Here is a 23,583-nt window from a genome sequence, read left to right as displayed (position 1 = left end):
AGGCAATCCACGTGAAGGTAATTAATTAACTCCCTTTTTAGGACAAAGAGCATTTAACCCACCATCTAAGCCCCTCCACAGTCCCTGCATGGCCGGTGGTGGAGGGCAAGGCCTGCTCCAGAGTCCAAATCCATGGGCATCTGGACGGGGAGGCTCCCAGGTTTGGATCCCCTAGGTTTGGATCATTTATTCCTTGGATCTTATGCTGGTTGTGTGCTGTGGGCCAGACGTAGTGCTGCTTAAAGCCAAGGGGGTTGGTGACAGTGATGCAAGATGATCAGGGACATGGGGGCCCCGTGGGCACTCAGGTGGGCTAGGGTGCGGGACTCCCAGGGCGGAGCCCACCCTGCTAATATGCGCACTCCCGCTCCCCTTCGAGCTCCACCCCGACCTCCCCTTCGCTCCCAGCACGGGCTCAGGCTGTTTGTGTTTCAGATGCAGGTCATGTGTGTGAGCCTCTTTTCCCCTTGAACGCCCTCCCCCTGTGGAAACAGCAAGCCTAGCTCATGCAGCCACAGAGCCAGGGACATCCCACTGTTAGGACATGGATCAAAGAATGCTAATTGATCAAATATTAAATGTGGGCTAAACACCGCACCGAATAATTCACCTTTTCTCATGTGAGCAACTTTGCAGCAGCTAGAATAGGAAGCAGGAATTTTCATGCTGATAACAGTGTTAGCAGGGGAGGGGAGGGAATGTTGTTTGTTTACCTGAAGTGTTGCAAAATGTGTGAGAACCCAAGTCTTCACTTATTAAATTCAGTCCTGTAGGAATACAGCGTCAAGGTTTTCCATCTCAGCATGATTTTTAGAGAATCAGGTGACAGGGACATGGAGGGCATGGAGAGGAAGGGGTAATGATGTCCTTGGTGGAGGAACAGCTGATGGGACTGGGGATGCTTTGCCTGGAGAAAAGGATAAGGGGCAACCCCACCATGGTAGGCCAAATCATGGCCCCCCAGGACGTCCTTGCCCTAACCCCTGGAATCTGTGAATATGTTCCCTTACGTGGCAAAAGGGACTTTGCAGGTGTGATTAAGTTAAGGTGTGATTAAGAAGGTTAGCCTGGGTCATCCAGGTGGGCCCAATGAAATCACAAGCATCCTTTTGAGAGAGAGGCAGGAGTCAGAGTCAGAGAAGGAGATGTGATAACATAAGCAGGGTTTGTAGTGATGCCACCATGAGCCAGGGAATGAGGGCAGCCTCCAGAAGGTGCAAAAGGCAAGCAACAATTCTGCTCTAGAGCCTCCAGAAGGGACACAGCTCTGCCGACACCTTGACTTCAGCCTTTTATGATCCATATTGGACTTTTGACTTCCCGAATGATAAGGCGATAACTTTGTGTTGTTTTAAGCCACTAGAGTTGTGGTAATTTGTTACAGCAGCAATACTCAGGTGTCCTGGAGTCTCTCCCCCTGCAGCTTGCTATGTGCCTAAAATAGCACCAGCAGACCTACTCCTTTGGGGACACCTGAGGAAAGCAGATATTCTTTATTATAATTACAATTAGTAACACTGGTAAGCCCTTACTATGTGCCACACCCTGTGCTAAGAGCTCTACCTGCGTTAGCCTAGTGAGTCCTCATATCAACCCTACAGTCTATGGGGCTCAGAAACCCAGCGCTATCCACGCTATATTGTTATCTATTGCTCTGTAATAACTTACAGCTTAAAACAAGATACATTTATTATCTCACAGTTTCTGTGGGTCAGGAATCTGGGAGACACTTAGCTGGGTAGTTCTCATGAGGATGTCTCACGAGATTGTTGTCAAGGTGTCAGCTGGGGCTGTCGTCATCTCAAGGCTTGACTGGGGGCAGGTCCGCTTCCCAGCTCACTGACGTGATGGGTGGGAGCCCTAGGGTGCCCTGGCTGCTGGCTGGAGGCTCCAGTCCCCAATCCATAGGGCTGCTCACAACATGGCAGCTGGTTTTCCCCAGAGTGAGGGATGAGAGAGACGATGAGGGAAGGGGAGAAAGGGAGAGAGAACTCAAGATGGAAGCCATAGTCCTTTTATCACAATCTCAGAAGTGACAGCCTATCACTTCTGCCATATTCTATCCATTAGAAGCCAGTGACTAGATCCAGCCACACTCATGTGGAGGGGATTATGCAGGGCTGTGAATACGAGAGGTGGAGATTGTTGGGGACCATCTTAGAAGCTGCCTACCACACCCGCTTAACAGATGGGATAACTGAAGTCCAGAGAGGTCAAGCTAGTACAAGTTAGAGCGAAGATTTGAATCCAGTGCTGTGTGAGCTGGGAGCCCACATTCGTAACAATTTTGCTGTCTCGCTTTTATGAAGCCTAAGTTATTTTAACACTCCTGCCACCCTCAGACCTTATTTTGATGCCCCTCCTTGGTGTACGCTCATGTACGCCCCAGACCTAGCATGGACCACCCTACACTACTGTGTTTGGTTTGTTGTCTGTCCTACTAGATGGGATGGTGAGCCGAGTGCTGAATAAATGAGTGAAATAAGAAATGAAAGGATGGGCTCGAAGAAAGAAGGGTGTCCTGGCAACATGCGGGCCACAGGGTGCAGCACCCTTCTGTGATGGGGCGGGAGGTCCTGTGCATGGATGTATGTTTCTGTATTTGGTGGTCTCTGTGTGGGCTTTCCCTAGGGTCTCAGAAGCTCACCAGTTTGGCAGCTCCCTCCTCCAGGCCTTGTCTCTCTGGCATCATCTCTGTGGCTCTCTCTCTGCACAATGGGTAGAAGGGGCTATGTTCCAAAGACCAGGGGTTAATGGGCCTTAAAGGGCCTGCTCTGGGAAAGGAGAGGATCCAAGCTAGTGCAGTCATGTTCATTATACATCTCAGGAGCCTCCTTCGTCCTTCCTTTTGGGGCTCTGGGCAGGTGAGAGGCTCAGGGATCCCTAGAACATTATTGTCTTCCCACAATAGAGAGAGGGCTTCCCCTCACTGCTTCAGCACACCAAAGCCTTGGTGGCCTTCTTCCTTAATGCCACCTGCTGAGAACCTCTAGGCCAGTGCTTCTCAAAGTGTGGTCCTTGGACCAGCGGCAGTATCACCTGGGACTTGTTAGAAATTTAAATTCTCAACCCTTCCACCCCAGACCTTTTGAAACAGAAACTCTGAGGTGGGACCCAGCAGTCTGTAGCTTAACAAGCCATCCAGGTGATTCCGATGCATAATAAAATCTGAGAACCATTGCTCTAGGCCTTAAAAAAATCCCCTCAAAGCTTCTCCATTTCTTAAAATAAAAATTTTCAGAAGAAAACTTTTCAATATACAAATGTGTTGGAAAATCCAGTAAAGCAATAGGAAGGAATTTAAATTACCTGGCGATTAGTATTAACTTATTGGTGCATGTCGATTCATTGTTATAGGGACATGTTTGTATTTATAAATATATATCATGTTTAATAGGGTTGAGATTTTACAGTAAATATAGTTTTTTTTTTTTTTTTTTTTTTTTTTGTGGTACGCTGGCCTCTCACTGTTGTGGCCTCTCCCGTTGCGGAGCACAGGCTCTGGACGCGCAGGCTCAGCGGCCATGGCTCACGGGCCCAGTCGCTCAGCCGCATGTGGGATCTTCCCGGACCGGGGCACGGACCCATGTCCCCTGCATCGACAGGCAGACTCTCAACCACTGCGCCACCAGGGAAGCCCTAAATATACTTTTGTACACTGCTTTTTAAACATTCTCCCATGGCATCACTTGTTCCTGGCTGTCAGGTCCTCCATTGTTGGAATGTACTGTAATTTAACTTATCCCTGGGACTGGTGCATCCACTGATATTGGCTGTGAACCGGGAAGATAGACTCACAGTGTAAGCAGATGGCTGACAAAACAAATGAACTGCTCCCTCTTGGCTTGGAGGCTGGGACCAATGAGGAGGCTCATGAGAGTCTGGCCTCTCGGCAGAGGCTGGACACAGCCATGGGAAGGCAGAGAAAGGGACAGATGAAGGAGGTGCCACAAGATCAGTGAGTGCCCAGAGTGGGTTGTTTTGGGGAGGGGAGTCAGAGGTTCAGCATCTGTGTGACCCAGAATGCACTGTCATAGGAATATTGAAGAGGCTGTCCTTTCTCCACTGTACATTCCTGCCTCCTTTATCAAAGATAAGGTGACCATATGTGCGTGGGTTTATCTCTGGGCTTTCTATCCTGTTCCATTGATCTATCTTTCTGTTTTTGTGCCAGTACCATACTGTCTTGATTACTGTAGCTTTGTAGTATAGTCTGAAGTCAGGGAGTCTGATTCCTCCTGCTCCATTTTTCTTTCTCAAGATCGTTTTGGGTATTCGGGGTCTTTTGTGTTTCCATACGAAGTGTGAAATTTTTTCTAATTCTGTGAAAAATGCCGTTGGTAGTTTGATAGGGATTGCATTGAATCTGTAGATTGCTTTGGGTAGTATAGTCATTTTTACAATGTTGATTCTTCCAGTGCAAGAACATGGTATATCTCTCCATCTATTTGTATCATCTTTAATTTCTTTCATCAGTGTCTTATAGTTTTCTGCATACAGGTCTTTTGTCTCCTTAGGTAGGTTTATTCCTAGATATTTTATTCTTTTTGTTGCAATGGTAAATGGGAGTTTTTTCTTGATTTCACTTTCAGATTTTTCATCATTAGTGTATAGCAATGCAAGAGATTTCTGTGCATTACTTTTTATCCTGCTACTTTACCAAATTCATTGATTAGCTCTAGTAGTTTCCTGGTAGCATGTTTAGGATTCTCTATGTATAGTATCATGTCATCTGCAAACAGTGACAGCTTTACTTCTTCTTTTCCAATTTGGATTCCTTTTATTTCTTTTTCTTCTCTGATTGCTGTGGCTAAAACTTCCAAAACTGTGTTGAATAATAGCGGTGAGAGTGGGCAACCTTGTCTTGTTCCTGATCTTAGTGGAAATGGTCTCAGTTTTTCACCATTGAGGATGATTTTGGCTGTGGGTTTGTCATATATGTTGAGGAAAGTTCCCTCTGTGCCACCTTCTAGAGGGTTTTTATCATAAATGGGTGTTGAATTTTGTCAAAAGCTTTCTCTGCATCTATTGAGATGATCATATGGTTTTTCTCCTTCAGTTTGTTAATATGGTGTATCACATTGATTGATTTGCATATATTGAAGAACCCTTGCATTCCTGGGATAAACCCCACTTGATCGTGGTGTATGATCCTTTTAATGTGCTGTTGGATTCTGTTTGCTAGTATTTTGTTGAGGATTTTTGCATCTATGTTCATCAGTGATATTGGTCTGTAGTTTTCTTTCTTTGTGACATCTTTTCCTGGTTTTGGCATCAGGGTGATGGTGGCCTCATAGAATGAGGTTGGGAGTGTTCCATAAGAACACATTTGATCCCAATTTTGCTTCAGGAAAAATGAAACCAACAAAAGCAATAATCTGTCTTCATATGTACAGAAAAATGGGTGGAAAGCTATAAACCAAAATGTTAACATGATTTCTGAGTGGTGATGTTATGAGATATTTTCATTTTCTTCTTATTGCTTATCTTACTGAATATTCTATAATGAACATCCATTACTTTTGTAATAAAAACACTGAAATAAAATAATTGAGGGGGTGAAGAGGTGAAGTTAAAAAGGAGGAGGAGCATCTTTTGGGTGGAAGATGCTGGAAAGGTCTGTTTAGTTGTGTTTAGGTGATGGCCTCATGGGTACTTAGAAAAAGAGGGTCAGGATTCAAGGAGTGAAGTTGTAAATCTTTCTCCTCAAAATGCCCATGACATCATGGGCCAGACTGAGCATTCTGAGGCTGGGGGAGGACCATGGACCTCCTGTTGGTTGATTGAAGGACCCTCGCTGGCTCAGAGGGAGTGCTGCCAGGGTGGGGCTCTTCTGCCATCGCGTTGATCTCCCCAAGCCTGCCATGCATGCATGTGCGTGCGCGTGTATGTGCGTGAAGAGACCACTTCACCAGTGGGAGGATGGAGGCCAAGCCCCTGATTTGGGCTCTGCAGACCCCGGCGTGGGCCTTGGTGGGCAGAAAGGCGTCCAGTTCTAGAATCTTCTTCCTGATGAGGCCGTTCAGGAGGGAATCAGGACTATTAACCTCCCTTCTTCTCCACGGCTTTCACTCATCGCAATGCCCCGCGGAAGGAACCTTGAAAGACAGTGCTCAAATGAGTTTCAGTGACGTCTAATCTGTCGCTCAAGGGGCTGTGCTGGTTTTTTATTAAAGTTCATTATTTTCAATTACGAAAGAGGGGGTTTGGCGGGCTTACGTCTTCAACCTAATGGAACCATTTCCCCCACTCCTCTCCCTAGTGTAAAGCATCCTTACCCTTTGGTGCAGAAAACAGCAGAGAAAACATTTCTTCATTTTAAGGAAATATATCTATCCATGAAGGGCATCGAGAATCGAAGAAAACATAACAGGCTTGGTTTGGAAGTGAGGGAGCAAGTGGCTGCTGCCAGAGAGCCCGACACTGGGGCTCCTTGAAATCCAGCACCAGTGGGGAGGGGTCGCTAGTGCCAGCTCCCAGGATTCCTGGGTCCTCCACTGGGGTTCCATGGGCTGCTTTGGTTCCTGGGAAATGGGGGCTGCTTTACAGGGAAGACTTTATAAGGTCGATGGAGGCCATTAGCTGGAGGGACAGTGGAATTGTTCCTGGATAAGCAGAGCTCTCTCTCTCTCTTCCCTCCCATCCTCCCAACAAGATTTCTGGATTGGAAAAAAATGATTATGGCTGGAGCTTGTCCTTGAAAGGAGCTGAGCTCTGGAGTTCGACCTTCCACGGAGCCTCAAAGGGATTTCATAAAAAGCGTGCGGCAGAGGGGTTGGGGCCTGTGGGGCAGGGTGTCAGGAGAGTTGGCAGGCTTCTTGCACATGCATCTCAGCTCTGCACACGCAGTCACCAGCTTGCTTTGAAACATGTTTCCTAAAGCATTTCTGCTGAAGTCCGGTGTCACAGCCAGGCAATCCAGTGAGTGGTGAGAGGTGGGCTGGGGGATTGGGAAGCCAGGTCCTCAAGGCTGTTGCTGTGTCACAGGGGAACTGGGAGGTCACCGTCCTCCCCCTGTGCAGGGGACCCCCTTTCTCTCTCCTGCTGAAAAGGTCTGTGGTGAGGACAAGCATTTCTCCCAGACCAGAGCCCAAGTGGGGCGGCAAGGTTAGGAGTGGTGAGCATGGAGAAGTGTTCTGACCAAGTGCATTCAGGTCTCTGATTACTTTGTCCCCTGCCTTTTATTTGAGTGTGAAGGAAGCCGGGGAGAAGGGGCACAGGAGGAAGGGTCTGCTATTCTGGTAGAGCTGGTGGAGAGAAGGGAGGGATTGCTCTGGGGCCCTGTCCACTGGCCGTCTGATTCTTGAAAGTGGCTCTCAGGCCCTTCTCATGAATCTGACCTTGGGTTCCTGTGACCTGTCTCTTTATCCCCCTCCCGTCAGTTGTCCCTGGTGCCTTTTATTGCCTGGGCACTGTGAGATTGGTAGGGGGGTTGCAAAGTGATGAAGAGATGTCCCTAATGGCATGGAGCTTGCTGGTTAGCAAAGAAGATGCCAGGTGTCCCTACTGACTGTGCTCCCAGCAGAGGGTGGAGAGGGTTTCAGGAAAGGGGCTTTCTGGGACATTCAGATACCATGGATCTCGGAGTCAGGGAAGGCTTTAGAGTGAAGAAGCACTTCTCCTGGCCTCCGTAGGATTTGACAGGGAGATGTTTGAGAGGATGTTCTGGGCTTGGGGGCCAGCAAGGGAGAAGGCCTGGAGGTGGGTAATGGGGACAGGACGAGGAAAGCTTGGGGGGTCTGCGAGTTTGGGAGCTCGCTTAGAGCTCGCTTTGAGAAAGCTCACTGAATGCCTAGCTGCTGGGGCTGGGGCTGGCAATGTGGTGAGAGGGGAGGAGGTGAACAAGGGTGCTTTGGAAGCTGCTTGGGGAAGGGGCAGTGGGGGTTCTCTTCCTCGGTGCCCTGAGCATCACCATGGAAGGCACGGCCAAATGCTGAATCAGCCCCATGTGTCCCTGGTGCCCTGACTGTCTTGTCTGAGACCATGGCTAGGAAACTGGCCCCGTCTCTTAACTCCACTGTTTAAATCTGGGCCCTTGAAGGACTGGAGCCTCATCCCCAACCGGAACTGACAAAGCTGGCTCTCTCTACTGTCTAGAGGACTGGAAGCCTCTGGTATTGGTTGCCTGGATCATACCCAGCAGCTGATACCTGCCTTGGCCTGGATCTGCTAAAGCCATCCTCTCCCCAGCTACCCCCACCTTCTGCTTCCCCTGAGTGTTAGTCAACACCGAAGAAAGACTTTGGTGCTCTGAAGACCCTGCCAGCGAGAGGGCTCTCGGTGAGCCTGAGGATGGTGGGCTGGTGGGGATGCGGAAGCCCAGAGCTGACACTTGAAATGTGTCATTATTTTATTAAAGTTTAAAATTTAATAAAACACAATTTATGGGAGATGTTCCAGTTCCACATACATCATTCGGCTTCTTGCTGATGCAGCATGTTGGGTGCACAGCCGGGACTCCCCGTCTCTGGATGTCAAAAAGGGAAGGCCTGGTGGTTGCTGGGGACTGCTGAGGTTGGGGGTGGGACAGAGCTGGGCCAAGGTCAGGCCGGGCCAGGGTCGTGTCTTTGGTGCTGTTGTTCCGAGCCCACCTAACATTTCTGCCTTCATTGCAGCAGCCTGTCCTTGACCAGTAGTTGACGGTACCCTGAAAGCCCTTAAACCCCCACATGGAGAGGAGTAGAGCAGAGGATACAGGAATAGACTGCAGAGCCAAACGGCCAGGATCCCAGCTCCACTGGCTACTCGCTGTGTTGGTTCTCGAGCGCTTCTTCATCTGTAAGGTGGCAATAACAAGCGATCCACCCTCATTGGGTTATAGCCAGGTTGTGCCAGTGAGGTGCTTAGCATAGTACTGGCACTTAGCATGAAATGAGAGGTCACACTTTTTTTTACATTTTATTATGCGCTAGATGCTGTTATATATTATGTCCCTACCCTCACAGAACCCGAAGTCAAAATAAGGGGTTACGTTCACAGACACCTGAAATACTTGGAGGTATGCTAAGTATTGAGAAGAACCCATAGTGAGTGTGTGTGTGTAATCTGGGGAGGCTTCTAGGAGGAGGTGATTTTTTGACCTGGCCTCTTAGGGAAGGGGGAGGCGTTCGGTTGAAAGATCGAAAGAAACCTGAGAAATACTACCTCAGCCAGGTGACCAAGGTCAACATCAATGGTGATAAATCATGTTGATATTGAATAGAATATACTCTGGATATGAGAATGGCACTTTATCTCTGCAGTCTTCCTCCCTAAAACCCATAACTCAAGTCTAATCAGAAGGAGAACATCAGACAAATTCCAGTAGAATAACATCTGACACAGTATCTGACCAGTACCCCTCAAAACTGTCAAGGTTATCAAAAACCAGGAAATCAGAGACACTTGCGCTGCTGAGAGGGGACTAAGAGGATGACTAAATGTGATGTAATATCCTGGATGGAATCCTGGAACAGGAAACGGACATCAGATCAAAACCAATAAAATCTGAAAAAAGTCAATCTGAAAAAGTTTTAGTGCAGCTAAAACAAAAGGATCTAAACTCATTTTCTCTGAAAAGGGTGCAACTGAGAAAAGCTGAGCATATGACTGTCTCAAAGAGGTATTCACAATGATTGAAGTCTTTAGCTAAGGGCTGGGATTCCAACCATCACTGACGCTGGTGCTAATGAGGGTGATACCAACAATAACAGTGATAACTAACAAGGAAAATGTAGACCTACTAAGGCAGGTGTTTATTGGCCTGGACTTTGCCCTCCTTCCTGGCATACCTCGTAAGAGGCGTATCACGGCAGACTGCCCATCAGAAGATCTTATTGCGAGCTTACCCAGTGTGGGACATGGTTCCTGACCCCTGGAGGTCACAGCTGCTGGGGAGACTGGTGAGGAAACAGGCCTCGCACAGGGTGTGTTGAGTGTTGGGAATGGGTGCACAGACCTACCTGGAGTGATGGGCGAGGGAGCCTCCCAGACCCGGGAACGTGAGCATTGCACACAGGCCTCCTTGGTGATGGTATGGCACTGGGAACCCGCTCAGAGGCTTCTCCGTAGACTTGGTCACACCACCTGGACCAGAGCGTAGCCCCTCAAAACAGCTGGGTGAAAACATTTTTTAAAAATCAGAGAAATGATTACAGTTTGGCCCAGATTTCCAGTGCTGAGAGAGCAGTGAGACATTTGCATGAAGGCCTTGGAGGGTCTGGAGCTCTCTGCTGTCATTCATGGCTTTCCTTTTAATCGCTATTTATTTTTAAATATCTGTCTAATGTATAATACAAGCTTAGGCTCTTGAGGCCATCGCCTCCCTTTCAGCTCTGTTTCTGAAATCCCATTTAGGGAGGACAAATAGCTTTTGGGTACAAGAGTCTTTGCCTCTTCAAAGGAGCAGTTAGCAGGCTTTTCTCTCCTGCCTGTGTCTGTCTGTGGCTGGGGGAAATAAAGTGAGATTATTTTAATTCCATTTAAGCTCTCCAGGGCTCTGGCTGTCGAGGGAGGCAGCTGCTGTCTTTGTTGGCTTCCTTTTCTCATAGAACTTCTGTGTCGATTTCTTGGGGTGGGATGGGGAGGGTAAAGTGATGGCACTGGCAGGGGTCTTTCTCTGTCTACTGGCCGCCATAAAGGCCTGAGGAACTGGGCCCAGCATTTCTCTGAACTACAAAGAATCTCTCAGCACCATGTTTGCAGTAATGACTCAGAAGGGCGTTTGCTGAGTTTGTGAGTATTTCTGTGTGCGAGTGCCCCAGATCATGAGGTTGACTGGATTTGTTAAGCACGCTTATCCTCTGAGCCAGAATTTATGGAGCACCAACTATGTACCGGTCACAAGCCATACAAAGATGCCAAGTCCCCTGCCAGCTTGGTGGAGTGGTAAACCTTGGGAAAGAGGAATATGGGGTGCTGGGAGAGCTCAGAGGAGAGGTACCTGACCCAGTTCGGGAAGGCTTCCTGGAGGCGGTGATGTTTAGATTGAACTCTGAAGGATGAGTAGAGGTCATCCTTTAGTGTTTTGCTTTTCCATGAGAGAAGCATGGGTACTGGGTCTGCCAGGTGCAGGCCTGGCACCTTGAGAGGAACACTATGAGGTGGGGATGTGATCAGACACTTGCAGCTCAAAGGACTGTGGAGGTGACGGTGAGGGGCAGCTGATGTCAGAGTCTGCCTGGAATGATGGGGTTGTCTCAGGCTGGGGAGGGGATGGTGGGAGTGGTCCTTATCCTTAGACCCTTGGGACTAACTAGGGGACAAAATAGTTTGGGAAGAAATAGCAGGTGTCACATCTCCCCAGCAAGGAGGACTAAACCAAGAGGTGATGTAGGGGGCCAAGCAGGGACCTCAAATGGTTTCTCCTGCCAGGACCCTCATCTGGGATCACCTGGCTGTAATGACAGATCTCAGAGCTGTAGTCAGGAGTCAGAGGGAGGTGGTGTGGTCATCAGCTGGTGCTGAAAGCTCTTCTTGCCTTTGTTTAACCTAAGAGTGGCCCCTTCCAGTGCCTAGGGGTGCTTGGTTCCTGGCTGGGGTTTGGAGGACTTAACGGGAGTCTTCTTCCAGGGTGTGGAGACCGTGAGGACCCCAGGCCCCGGCTCTGTGGAGCATGACTGTGACAAGACAGCCTCTCGGCCCACTGTCTGGCAGCTACTGGACCCTGGTGGCAGATTCCCTCCCCCTCAGGGAGACAAGCCCTTAAGCTGTGTGTGGAGCTGGAGGCTGGGTGGTGGGCTGTGCCCTTTAGTGTGCCAAGGGGGGACACTTGGCTTGTGGGCAGTTGGCTCACTGGGCATCTGTTAGTATGGGAGTATCACAGGACCAGGTATTAGAAAACTCAGGTTCTTGCCAAGGGATTTGCTGGGTTATGTGGTCAGGTCACCTCGCCTGACTTTGCCTCTGTTTCTTCTCCTTCTCCCTCAGTTGTATCATCTTAAAATGTGGGTGGTTGAGATTACATGTGGCATTCAGTGCTGGCTTTGCCAGAGCAGGCTGGTATTCCAAGGCCTATATGCAGGCCTGGCCCTGCGTTCTGCAAAGTCCCCTCCCCCAACTCCCTTTTGGGCCTCAGGGGTCCAGAATCCAGAATGCCCACTAGGGCCTCCCTCTCTGGTGACTCAGCTCTTGGAGCACAGGAAAAAGTCAGAGCAAAGAACGTGAAGATGAACTCAACAGCAGGGTCCTCAAAATAGCTCCCCTGACAGCTTGGGATAGGGGGCAGCAGTAATTTTATCTGCTTGCGTTTCCTCAATTCACAGTGACAGCAAAGTGCCCTTCCCAGATAGGACCAGATCATTCACTATGGTTTTGGAGTCGGGGTAGAGCAGCTCTCTGCCTGCCAGGCCCCGAGGATGCTTTGCGTGAGCAGAGATGCTTGTGTTAGAGCTCTGTGGAGGGCTCAGGCCCTGCCCTGGGGAGCCCGGCATTGTTACCCGGAGAACCTCTCCAGTTTTCTGTTCTGCAGAGTCCCGCTCTTCCCACTCTGGGAAGAGTGTCTGGCCTGGACTCTTGGCTGAGTGATGGGCAGGCATTGCTATCCCCATTTTACAGGTGAAAGGGTGAGATCCAGAGTTTACCTGATTCTTCTTGGCTTACACGCTGAGTCAGAGGCACGGTTCGGTGTAGAAATGCTTCCCTATGCTCTTCCTGTACTGTCCCAAGATGGGTCACTCCAGGGACTTGCTCTCCATCCTTCTTCTGTCCCCCCATCTTCTTTCCCCTTTCTCCCATCCTCTGGAGCTCTCCTGTCCACACAGTAGCCACCAGCCACATGTGGCTACTGAGCCCTTGAAACGTGGCTGGTTGAGATGGGCTGCAAGTGTAAAATGAACCCTGGAGTTTGAAGATTTGGTACAGAAAAAAGAATGTAAGCTATCTCATTAATAATTTTTTATATGGGCTACATGTTGAAGTGATCATGTTTTAGAGATACTGGGTTAAATAAAATATACGATTAAAATTTATTTTTAATGTACTTCCATGAAAATTTTAAAATTACAGATGTGACTCATGTTATCTTAGAAAGCGCTGCTCCGAGTCTTGCTACTCAAAGTGTGGACCCTGGACCAGCAACACTGACATCACCCGGGCTAGGCACTGTGCCCACTAGTGCCCCAGGGGGAGCACGGAGGGTGCTGCCAGGAAGGAGGCGCTGAGGGCCAGCAGCTCGTAGACATGCTGATGACTGTGGCCCTCTTCACTCTAAAGTCAGGATCTGCTGCCAGGACTCATGTCTGCTCCCCCTGGGCCTGGGTTTAGTGGACAGAATAAGGGTTTAGAGTGAGGTTCCCCCCTGCCGAGAATCTGATTCTGAAGAAGTGATTCTGGTCACCTGAGTCTATTTCTCCTCTGCGAGTCTGTAAAATCTGATGGCGACTCTAGCCTTCTGGGCTGTGTTCCAGCGATGGAAGAGAAGGGTGTGTGCAGTCCTTCAGGCTGGTGTGACGGGATTTTCAAGAAAGAGAGCCCCTGCCTTGGGAGGTGGAAGCTAGCCTGACATGCAGTTCTGGGGCAGGGGGCAGATCTGAGGGTGGCAGGTGACTGGTGCAGGGGTGGAGGGGGTGTGTGGCCGGAGAGGGCCTGGGGGTAAAGCACCGGTTGCGGGGGCCCAGGCCAGAGGGACTGCCCTGGGGACACCCCCACCCTGCCCTCAGAGGTGCCTGCCAGGAGTTAGGCCTCTGCAGGGCTGTGGACCCAGTCTGGGTCCAGGTGGGTGCTGGCCAATCTCCCAGCCACAGTCTGACAACTGGACCAGGCACCCAGCTGACAGGGAGGGGGTTCTGTGTGCTCATGGCTGTCTGGCCGGACATCAAAGACAGTGCTTAACCTGAGGGGGGGAAAAAATCTGTGTTCTTTAAAAGCCTTGTTCTTAGGTGTTTGCATTTTCCTTATGGGTTCTTTTTTCCCCTGAGTTTCCTAGAAGGGTTTCTTTTGAAAAAAATTTAAAACTTCACATTGAGAAATTTACCCCAACAGCTTTCAGGTGGAGGAAAAGGATTTGCTTCCACCTGGGCTGGGATAGTGGGATAGGGGTTAGGGCAGGGGAAGAACAGGCAGGCCTGGAGTTCCCTCCCTCAGGGAGGGTAGCAGGATGGGAATCAAAGGAGGCATTTACTATCCCACCACTCCGTTCCTCTCTTCAAATCCTGCTCAGTCTTCCGGGCCAGCTCCAGTGCCCCTTCTTCCAGGAAGCCTTACTGACCACTGTCTCTTGCACCTGTCTCTGCTAGGTGCTTCCCTAAGTGATTTACATAGATTCTGCCTTTAATCCCCACAGTAGCTGAGAGTGATGTGATTATTATTATCCCCATTTCCAGATGAGGAGACTAAGGCTCAGAGAAGTTAAATGGCTTATTTGAGAGTATGTTGTTGGCGAGTAGTCGAACTGAGATTCTGAATCAGGACTTCCACTACATACAGCAAGTACTGAATGGTTTATGGCTGCAATTGGACTGGATGTTGATTTCAGAGCTCAGTCAGCTAGCCTGAAGGGAGCTACTTAGGCTTATGGTCACACCCGGGGGTGTGGTGGGTGGTAGGAAGGCGGAGCTTTGAGAGAACAGACCTGCTCCTTGCTGGACAGGAGACTGGTAGTGACACAGAGGCCAGGGTTAGGGTATGTGATGGGCCACAGAAACGCTGGCTCTGGGTGTGGTGCCCACTGAAACAAACAGCCCAGTTTGAATTTGAGGCCTCTATCTGGTGGGGGATTGGAGGGTGTCACCTACCCAGGCGTCCCCACATCCGGTGGCCTTGGCCACTGACAGCCCCTGGGCCCAGTATTGGCTGGCCAACGAACCCCAGTGTAAATCCACATTCTTCTCTTTGCTCACCCTTCTCACTGATCATCTCTCTAAGATGAGCACATAAATAGGAAGAGAAATACAGTGTGGGACTCAAGCCTGTTTCCTCAGCTCTGACATAAATAATTCAGCCCCTTCCTTATGTGTCTACACATAGACACTTGACCACAGTGACTCCTGGATGTCCAGAACCAGGGCAAGGAAGTAACCCAGTGGGCAATTGGTAACTTGGTAACTGGCGGAGGGTGGGAGAAAGAGGAGGGGAAGGTGAAAGAAGTTCTGAGGAAGGGCCTCCGTTTGATTGGGTGTGAATTATTACCACTCAGTCAAGAGTCAACTTCTGGAAGTATCTGTTCCATGTTGTGCTTGCTGGTGAAGGGGCTGCTCCTTTGTTCTTCCATCCCTCCCTTGCATACACGTGTGTACACACACACGCACATACACATACACACACACACACACACACTCACACACACACACCAGTGCCCGAGCTTGCTGTTTTCTGACCTGCTTCTTCACATGTCCAGGCGTGGAGGCTTGGTCAGGGCAAGAGCCAGCAGATCCTCCAGGGTGTGGGGGGGAAAGGTGTGGAGCTGGACCCACTGCCTGTACACAAAGATAGGCAGATGGTTGGTTTTAACACAGAATTCTCAGATGGCGCCCACGATTGCCACCCCTGGTGCACGTGCCCTGCATAACCATCTCCTTGGGTATAAGTGGGACTGTAAGTACGATGGGTTAGCACTCCAGTGATGAGAGCTTCTCCTACTGGCTTTGAAGGACTAAGCTGCCGCATGGTGGAGGGGGTCGGGTGGGCAGGACCTTGAGGGCAGCTGCGAGGGGCTGAGGGTGACCCCTCGCTGATGGCCAGCAAGAGACGGGGACCTCTCTACAAGTCCTACAAGTGCAAGGAACTGAATTCCGCCAACAACCTGAATGAGCTTGGAAATGGATTCTTCCCCAGTCAAGCCTCCAGCTGACAGGGCAGTCGGCTGACACCTTGATTTCCACTTTGTGAGGTCCTGAGCAGAGAATCCATTTGAGCTGTGTCTGGACTACTGACCTACAGAACTCTGGGGGTAATGAATGGGTGTTGTTCTAAGCTGCTAAGTTTGTGGAATGTGTTCCGCAGCAGTAGGACACTAATACAGTGGGGGACACCTCTGTCTGCATTTTGGGGGGTGTCTGGGCCCTTGGCAGTCAGGACCTGCAGGGGCTGTGGTTGGGTGTGGCTTGCACTGTGGCCATGGTGGCTGGGTTTCTGGTGGCCGGTTCTAGACCCCTGGGCCTCATGGCTCACCTCCCCTATAGCCCCCAGTCACATGACGGCCACGTTATGGCCTCGCGCAGACACATTTTATTGTTGAATTAGTAGGAATAACAGCGGCGTTTTAGTGGCTGATTGGGAGCTGTGTATTAGTGATTGTATTAATAAATGCACAGTGACAGGAGACCGGTGAGAGTGAGAAAGTGAGACATGGTATTTATCCCCTGTGCAAAATCTCTTTTATTATTAAAGGCGCTGGGTTAACTGAGGATAGATTTAATGCTGGTGGTAATTTTCTGGGCTCAGCAGCAGCTCAGGGTCCCCACTGCAGCCTGAGCTCTGGAACCCTCATCCAGGGCCATTGGATTCCTTGGAGAAGCTGCAGGGCTGGGGAGTTGCAGTCGTGAGCACTTTCTTGGGACTTGACCTGGGCCTGCAGTTCCCCATGAGCAGATGCTGGGCAGCTGATGCGAGACAGGGCGAGTTCCTCGTCCATTTGGAGATGAGCAAGGCAGTCAGTGCAGGTTCGGAGGTGTCTGAAGAGAGAGATTGCAGGGAGAACATCAGAAATGGTGCAGGCCCACCCCTGCCTCTCGGGAGCCTCCCAGCAGGGGGCTGCACAGCTGGAGAGTCTAGTGTTTCGGGGGCAGCCAGCCGGTGCCCCTCACCCTGTGCTCTGTCCCATCTAATGCTAGCTGAGTCTGCTTTGTGGTCCAGCCTTGGAGAGGGATGGGTGTGCCTGGCACTGGCTGGAGGGGTCCCACTGCTAAGGGCCCCTTGGTGTGGAGCTTGGGGCTGTGGCCGCCTTGGGGCTGTGTGCTGTGGACCATGCGTTCTGGCAGGGAGACTGTATTGAAGACCCTTGCAAGCTCTTAGGCCTCTGAACATTTTAGAGGAGGGCTACAGGTTAGACTATGAGACAGGAGAGGAAGGCATGGAATCCAGAGATGCTGGCAGACGATGGTCCCAGCCAGGCTTCCTTCCTTCCCATGGACTTGTAGGCCACCTCAAGCCTGCTCTCTTTTAGCTTCAGTCCAGCTCCCTTCACCACTTCTCTGTGGTTCTCCTCTGAAGGGTCAACCCCTCTTCCCTATTGGTTTCTCAGGGACCCTCATCTGACCCTCTCTTTGCGCCTTCTACCTCCCCCACCAGCAGACGCCGGGGAGCAGAAGATGTGTGATGGCAGGTGAGGGCCTCATGTAGCATAGGTGACAGGGAGCATGGTGTAAGAGAAAGAACATGGGCCTTGAGACACGGCTGACCTGGGTTTATGCCCCAGCCCTGCTCTGTGCTGGCTGGGTGACGTCAGTCCTGGGCGCAGTGCTTACCCCCTGAGCCTTGCTGAACTCAGCTGCCAAAGATGAACACCATCTCCACGTCACAGTGGGATGGTTGTAAGGACTGAAAGAGAATGAACATCTGTAAAGGGCTTTGTACACTACCTGGCACATAGTACATGCTCAGTATAGAGCATGTTATTATTTCTAGAAGAACTCAGACTCTTGCATTCTCAGAGGAACCTCCTGGCTTATAGCGAGGTTAATTTGCTCACTCGTTTGTTCTTTCCACAAGTGTTTGGTGTTGGGTGTTGGTGATACTGTACGATGCAAATAGATGGTCAGTGAATGTTTACTGAGTGGATGACTACAGAGATTCTAGACAAAGTTCTTTCTCTTGGGGGAGTTTGCATGGGAAGGGGTCATGTCGGTGAGTGGTTATTTTCTGGTTTTCCTCAGGCCATTTGATCTTACTTTGGTGCCGAGTGCCAAGGAGGAAGCCTAGAAGGTGCCTCCATCCCTGTGGGCCAGAGACATTGCCTCTTTCTTCTGTAGCTCGACATTTTTTTGATATGGGATCTCAGGGAGAGGTGACCTTGATTTTATCCTGCTTGGCAAAGACAGTACAGACCTCCTTGGCCTGGGGGCAGGGGGTTGGTGGAAACTTCTGGACACAGTCAGAATTTCTTAGCCTCCTGTGGGTGCTGGGAGGTCTCCATTCCCCCTGCCCCACAACCATGCAATTCCTCTGCCTCTGTCCAGCCCAGAACAGACACAAACCTGCCCTGCAAGTGCCCAGTTGAGAGATGAGGGAGGAGCGATCATTTTGGGAAATCTTCATGTGCTGCTCTGGAGAGCTTGAGCTGGGTTCCTTGGGGTGGGAAGGTGGGGAGGGATTCCTTTCAGTAAGGTTGAAAGGAAATGATTTGTTTTCTTCCAGTGGAGTTCTTTTTGGACTGTAGGTCCTTGCCTCCAGACCATGCTCCCCAGTGTCAAATCCTGTGTAGAGTGCTGGCCTGGCAGAGTTATGGCTTGAATAGCCAGCCTTGGAAGTGGTCGAAAACAAATGCTGGCCCTAAAGCTGAAGAGAGCAGATTGAAATTGAGTGACAGTAGTTTGCTGAGCCTGGGAGCATGTGGAGGGTCCAGGAGCTGGCAGCCTTTGGGGCCACTGAACCTTCACTTTCAGAGGCTGATTGTCCTGGACCCTGTGGTGGTGTAGCTGTTCTAGGGATGAGGACTGGAAAATCTGTGTGATTGTTTACTGCCTCCATTTTTTACTATCAGCAAAACTTTAATTACAGCTCTCGCTAAACCTACTACCTTCTTCCGGCATTTACAAGGCAATAAATTTCCCCTTCTCTCCTTACACAATCTGAACCTCCAGTAGGGCCATGCATATGCACTGGAAGATATCGATTCCCCAAAGAAATTATAACAGCATTTGTCCTCAAGTAAACACACAGAGAGGCTATTAAAGCACTGAGGAAGAGTCGATTGTCTTTGCTTTATTAAACAACACAGCTCTCAATTGGAAGCATATCTAAATTATCAAGAGATTGGTAGAACAGAAAGGCAACGATGCCTGGAATAAGGTTTTGAGTGGGAGGACCCTAATGCAGAGATTAGAAGGAAGGCTTTGTCTCTTTCTCCTTGTTTCTCACTCCTTCATCAAGCCAAATTGCTCCCCACCCCTCACCCCTGCAGTCCTTTTGCGTTGAAGGGGCATTGATCGTGGCTCTCAGCTAGCGAGTGGAGAGCGCACTGCAAGCTGGCAGCAGTGAAGCTTGCACAAGGTCAACGGGCTAATGGCCCCATGTGTATTGGCAGACTGTAAACACAAGCCTTTTAAAAACTTCTTGTTGTGTTACTGGCAGGTAGAAAAGGTTGATGCATTCATCAGCCTAATTTGGAAAATGGTACACAGCCCATCTTTGCTTTGGAACACCCAGAAATGCATCCCACTGAGCAAAAGAGTGATCAGCCATGACCTCGCTCCCATCAGCGAATTTGAGACAGAATATTTTATTATGAACAACTTGGTTCTACAGTCCCACAAGAGCAGAGATGGAATCAAAAGTCTGAGGATGTTCTGTGCAATGTTGATGTATTCTACACAGCGCTTATGGGGTGTTAATTGGTATCCTGTTAATAAAAGGATAACTTCCCCCAAACCTACTTAACATGATTAAATAAACTCATGAGACCTGGGGGTGAGACAAAGTTAAGCAGATTTCTTCACTGCAGGACTTTTCAGAGGCTGTATGTTAATATGCATTATGAATCTGGAAGAGGGTGAAATATGTGAAGTTCCCTGAATTTTATTTATTTATTTATTTATTTTTTGCGGTACGCGGACCTCTCGCTGTTGTGGCCTCTCCCGTTGCGGAGCACAGGCTCCAGACGCGCAGGCTCAGCGGCCATGGCTCACAGGCCCAGCCGCTCCACTGCATGAGGGATCTTCCCGGACCGGGGCACGAACCCGTGTCCCCTGCACCGGCAGGTGGACTCTCAACCGCTGTGCCACCAGGGAAGCCCCCTGAATTTTTTAAAAAAACAAAATTCACATCTTGTAGGACAAGAGTTTTTATAGAACAGTCTTTGAGAATAAAGCGAAAGTAGAATAGACCATGAGAAGTAGTCTGGATTTTCTTTGCTGTGTTAGACTTGGAGAAAGCCTTAGGAGTGAGTCTGAGTGCGTAGTACGAGAGGAGAGTCAGGCTCTGATGGTCAGAGTAGCCAAAACTTTTCCAAAATGGTACCTGAGCTCTCGGCCTCTGGGAAGATTTGCCCAATGTTGATGTGATAAGTGCTGCCTACCTGGAAGGTGAGTTCATCTGAGCTAAGAGAAGAGCTCCAAAACAGGGGTGTCCTTCACTCAAACATAATTATGGCAGTCTTACCTCAATTAAAGAAAACTCCAAGTTAATGGAGAACGGAATTTCTATGCTTGGAAGTGACACTCTAGCTTATTTTAGGATAAACTACTATCAAGAACAACTAGACAAGTTGTGGCTGATTGTATTTTCCAGATGGCCGCATCAATGTCTATTCCATACCACACGTCCATTTGTGTCATGTCATCTTATAACACATTATTGACATTCCTGCATTGAGAGGTAGGTTTTATGTTTCTTCTCCTTGAACATGGATGGGCTTTTGTAATAGTCCTGACCAACAGAATGTGGCAGAAATGAAGTTGCTTGGCTTCCGAGACTATGTCGTAAAAGCTTCTGCCTGCATCTCCTTTTCTCTCCTGGGATACATACCTTGGGAGCCCTGAGCCAACTTGTACGAAGTTCAACTAACCTGAAGCCTCCAGGCTGTAACAGCAACATGGAAAGATTACACAGAGATAGTGGGGTGCCTGGGGAGCCCGATTCCCAGTGGTTTGAGTCTTCCCAGACCAGGTACTAGATATGTGAGTAAAGAAACATTTGAGATGATCCCAGCCAAATCTACCATCTGACTGCAACCTTATGAGACACCCCAGGCCAGAATCATCCAGATGAACAGCTCCTAAGTTCCTGACCCTAGTAGCTGTGAGAGATAATAAGTGATTAATATAGTTTGAAGCCACTAAGTTTTGGGGAAACTTGTTGTGCGGCCATAATAACTAGAACACAGACCCATAAAATTAATAAAACATGTTAAAGGTTTTGGAAAGCTATCAAAATAATAAAGGCTTGGCTCAAGGGACCAGAATTCTTGAAAGAAGGGAAACCCCAAGAGGAGAGAGCCAGACATTTGGTGCCACTTTCACCCTCAAGTTAATTATTTGCTCAAATGCAACAGCTGAGAGGCTGAGCAGAAAGTGCCTGCTAAATGGCTGGGGAGTTGAGCATAGCTCTTGGCATTTTCATGGGGCTCTGGGGGAAAACTGGGGTTTAGCTTCTACCAAATAGAAAGAGTCCTGGTAAATACCGCAGACTTTCAGGTGCAACTCTTGACTAAGAGTAAAGTTGAACTTGAAATAGGCTAGCCCTAATAAAATCAGAATCCTGTCTTTAAATCAGCTCACCCAGTCACTAGGTTAAGGTCATGTGTCTCTACTTCATCTGCCACCAGAAATAAAAATGAATCCTCTTGAACAAGGCAACATTATATGGAAACTCACATTATTCCTACAATATGTGGAATTCCTTAAGAAATAGCTAGATATGCACAAGGCAAGAACTGACTGATAATCAAGAGAAAATACGTAGTGTAATAGACTTAAAGGAAGTCTGGCAACTGGAATTATTAGACATGGACTTCAAACCAACCGCGATTAACATGCTCAAGAATTTGAACAGCAACATAGAGAATTTCTGTGGAGAATTGGGAACTATAAAATAATCAAGTGGAAATTTGAGATTTGAGAAATCAGTCACTGAGAAATCAATAACTGAGATTTCAATAGAGGGATTTATCTGCATATTAGACACGGTGAAAGAGCAGATTGGTGAACCAGGAGAAAGATAAGTGGACAATTTCCATTTTGAAGGACTGAGGAAAAAAGGATAGAAAATACAGAAAAGGGCATAAGAGACATATGGGACATAATGAAATGGAAAACATGTATAATTGGAGCTCTAGAAAGAGTAGCAGGAGGAGTAGAAGCAGTATTTGAAAAGGTAATGGCCAAGAATTTCCCCCAACTGACAAAAGCTTCAAGCCACAGATTTAAGGAGCACTATGAACACAAAGTAAAATAAATTAAAAGGAATATACCTAGGTACATCATAGTAAAGCTGCTAAAAATAAAAAAGAGGAAATCTTAAAGGATGCAAAGAAGAATAGGACACATTACCTTGTAAGAGCAACACAGAGCATGATACTGACTTCCAAGAAAAAAATGGAAACTTGAAGTCCATGGAATGGCATTATTCATGATGAAAGAAAATAACCTCTGTGTTAGTCAGCTTGGGCTGCTACCACAAAGTACCATAAACTGGGTGGTTTAAACAACAAACATTTACTTCTCAGAGTTTGAGGCTGGGAAGTCCAAATAATGGTGCTGGCGGATTCAGTTCCTGGTTAGGACTCTCTTCCTGGGTTGCAGGTGCCTGTCTTCTTGCTGTGTCCTTACATCGTGGAGAGAGAGAGAACGCTGGTTTCTTTTCTTCTTCTTATAAAGACACTAATCCTGGTCCCTGCTGTGAGCCACAGCTGCCCCCTGCCTCTGCAGGATACCCTCCAATACTAGCAGTCAAAATAAAAAATTTCGACTTGAAGAGGAACCAAGATGGTGGAGTAGAAGGATGTGCTCTCATTCCCTCTTGTGAGAACACCAGAATCACAACTAGCTGCTGGACAGTAATCGACAGGAAGACACTGGAACTCACCAAAAAAGATACCCCACATCCAAAGACAAAGGAGAAGCCACAGTGAGACAGTACGAGGGGCGCAATCACAGTAAAATCAAATCCCATAACTGCTAGGTGGGTGACTCACAGTCTGGAGAGCACTTATACCACAGAAGTCCACTCACTGGAGTGAAGGTTCTGAGCCCACATCAGGCTTCCCAACCTGGGGGTCCGGCAACGGGAGGAGGAATTCTTAGAGAATCAGACTTTGAAGGCTAGTGGGATTTGATTGCAGGACTTTGACAGGACTGAGGGAAACAGAGACTCCACTCTTGGAGGGCACACACAAAGTAGTGTGCGCATAGGGACACAGGGGAAGGAGCAGTGACCCCAGGGGAGACTGAACCAGACCTACCTGCTAGGCAGGGGTGGCTGTGTCTCAACGTGAGGATAAGGACACTGGCAGCAGAAGTTCTGGGAAGTACTCCTTGGCGTGAGCCCTCCCAGAGTCTGTCATTAGCCCCACCAAAGAGCCCAGGTAGGCTCCAGTGTTGGGTTGCCTCAGGCCAAACAACCAACAGGGAGGGAACCCAGCCCCACCCATCAGCAGTCAAGTGGATTAAAGTTTTACTGAGCTCTGCCCACCAGAGCAACACCCAGCTCTACCCACCACCAGTCCCTCCCATCAGGAAGCTTGCACAAGCCTCTTAGATAGCCTCATCCACCAGAGGGCAGTTAGCAGAAGCAAGAAGAACTACAATCCTGCAGCCTGTGGAACAAAAACCACATTCACAGAAACATAGAAAAGATGAAAAGGCAGAGGGCTATGTACCAGATGAAGGAACAAAATAAAACCCCAGAAAAACAACTAAATGAAGTGGAGATAGGCAACCTTCCAGAAAAAGAATTCAGAATAATGATAGTGAAGATGATCCAGGACCTCGGAAAAAGAATGGAGGCAAAGAT

Source organism: Neophocaena asiaeorientalis, unplaced genomic scaffold, assembly GCF_003031525.2.
Source record: "Neophocaena asiaeorientalis asiaeorientalis breed wild unplaced genomic scaffold, Neophocaena_asiaeorientalis_V1.1 scaffold235, whole genome shotgun sequence".
Lineage (NCBI taxonomy): Eukaryota > Metazoa > Chordata > Mammalia > Artiodactyla > Phocoenidae > Neophocaena > Neophocaena asiaeorientalis.
This window is presented reverse-complemented; position numbering follows the sequence as displayed.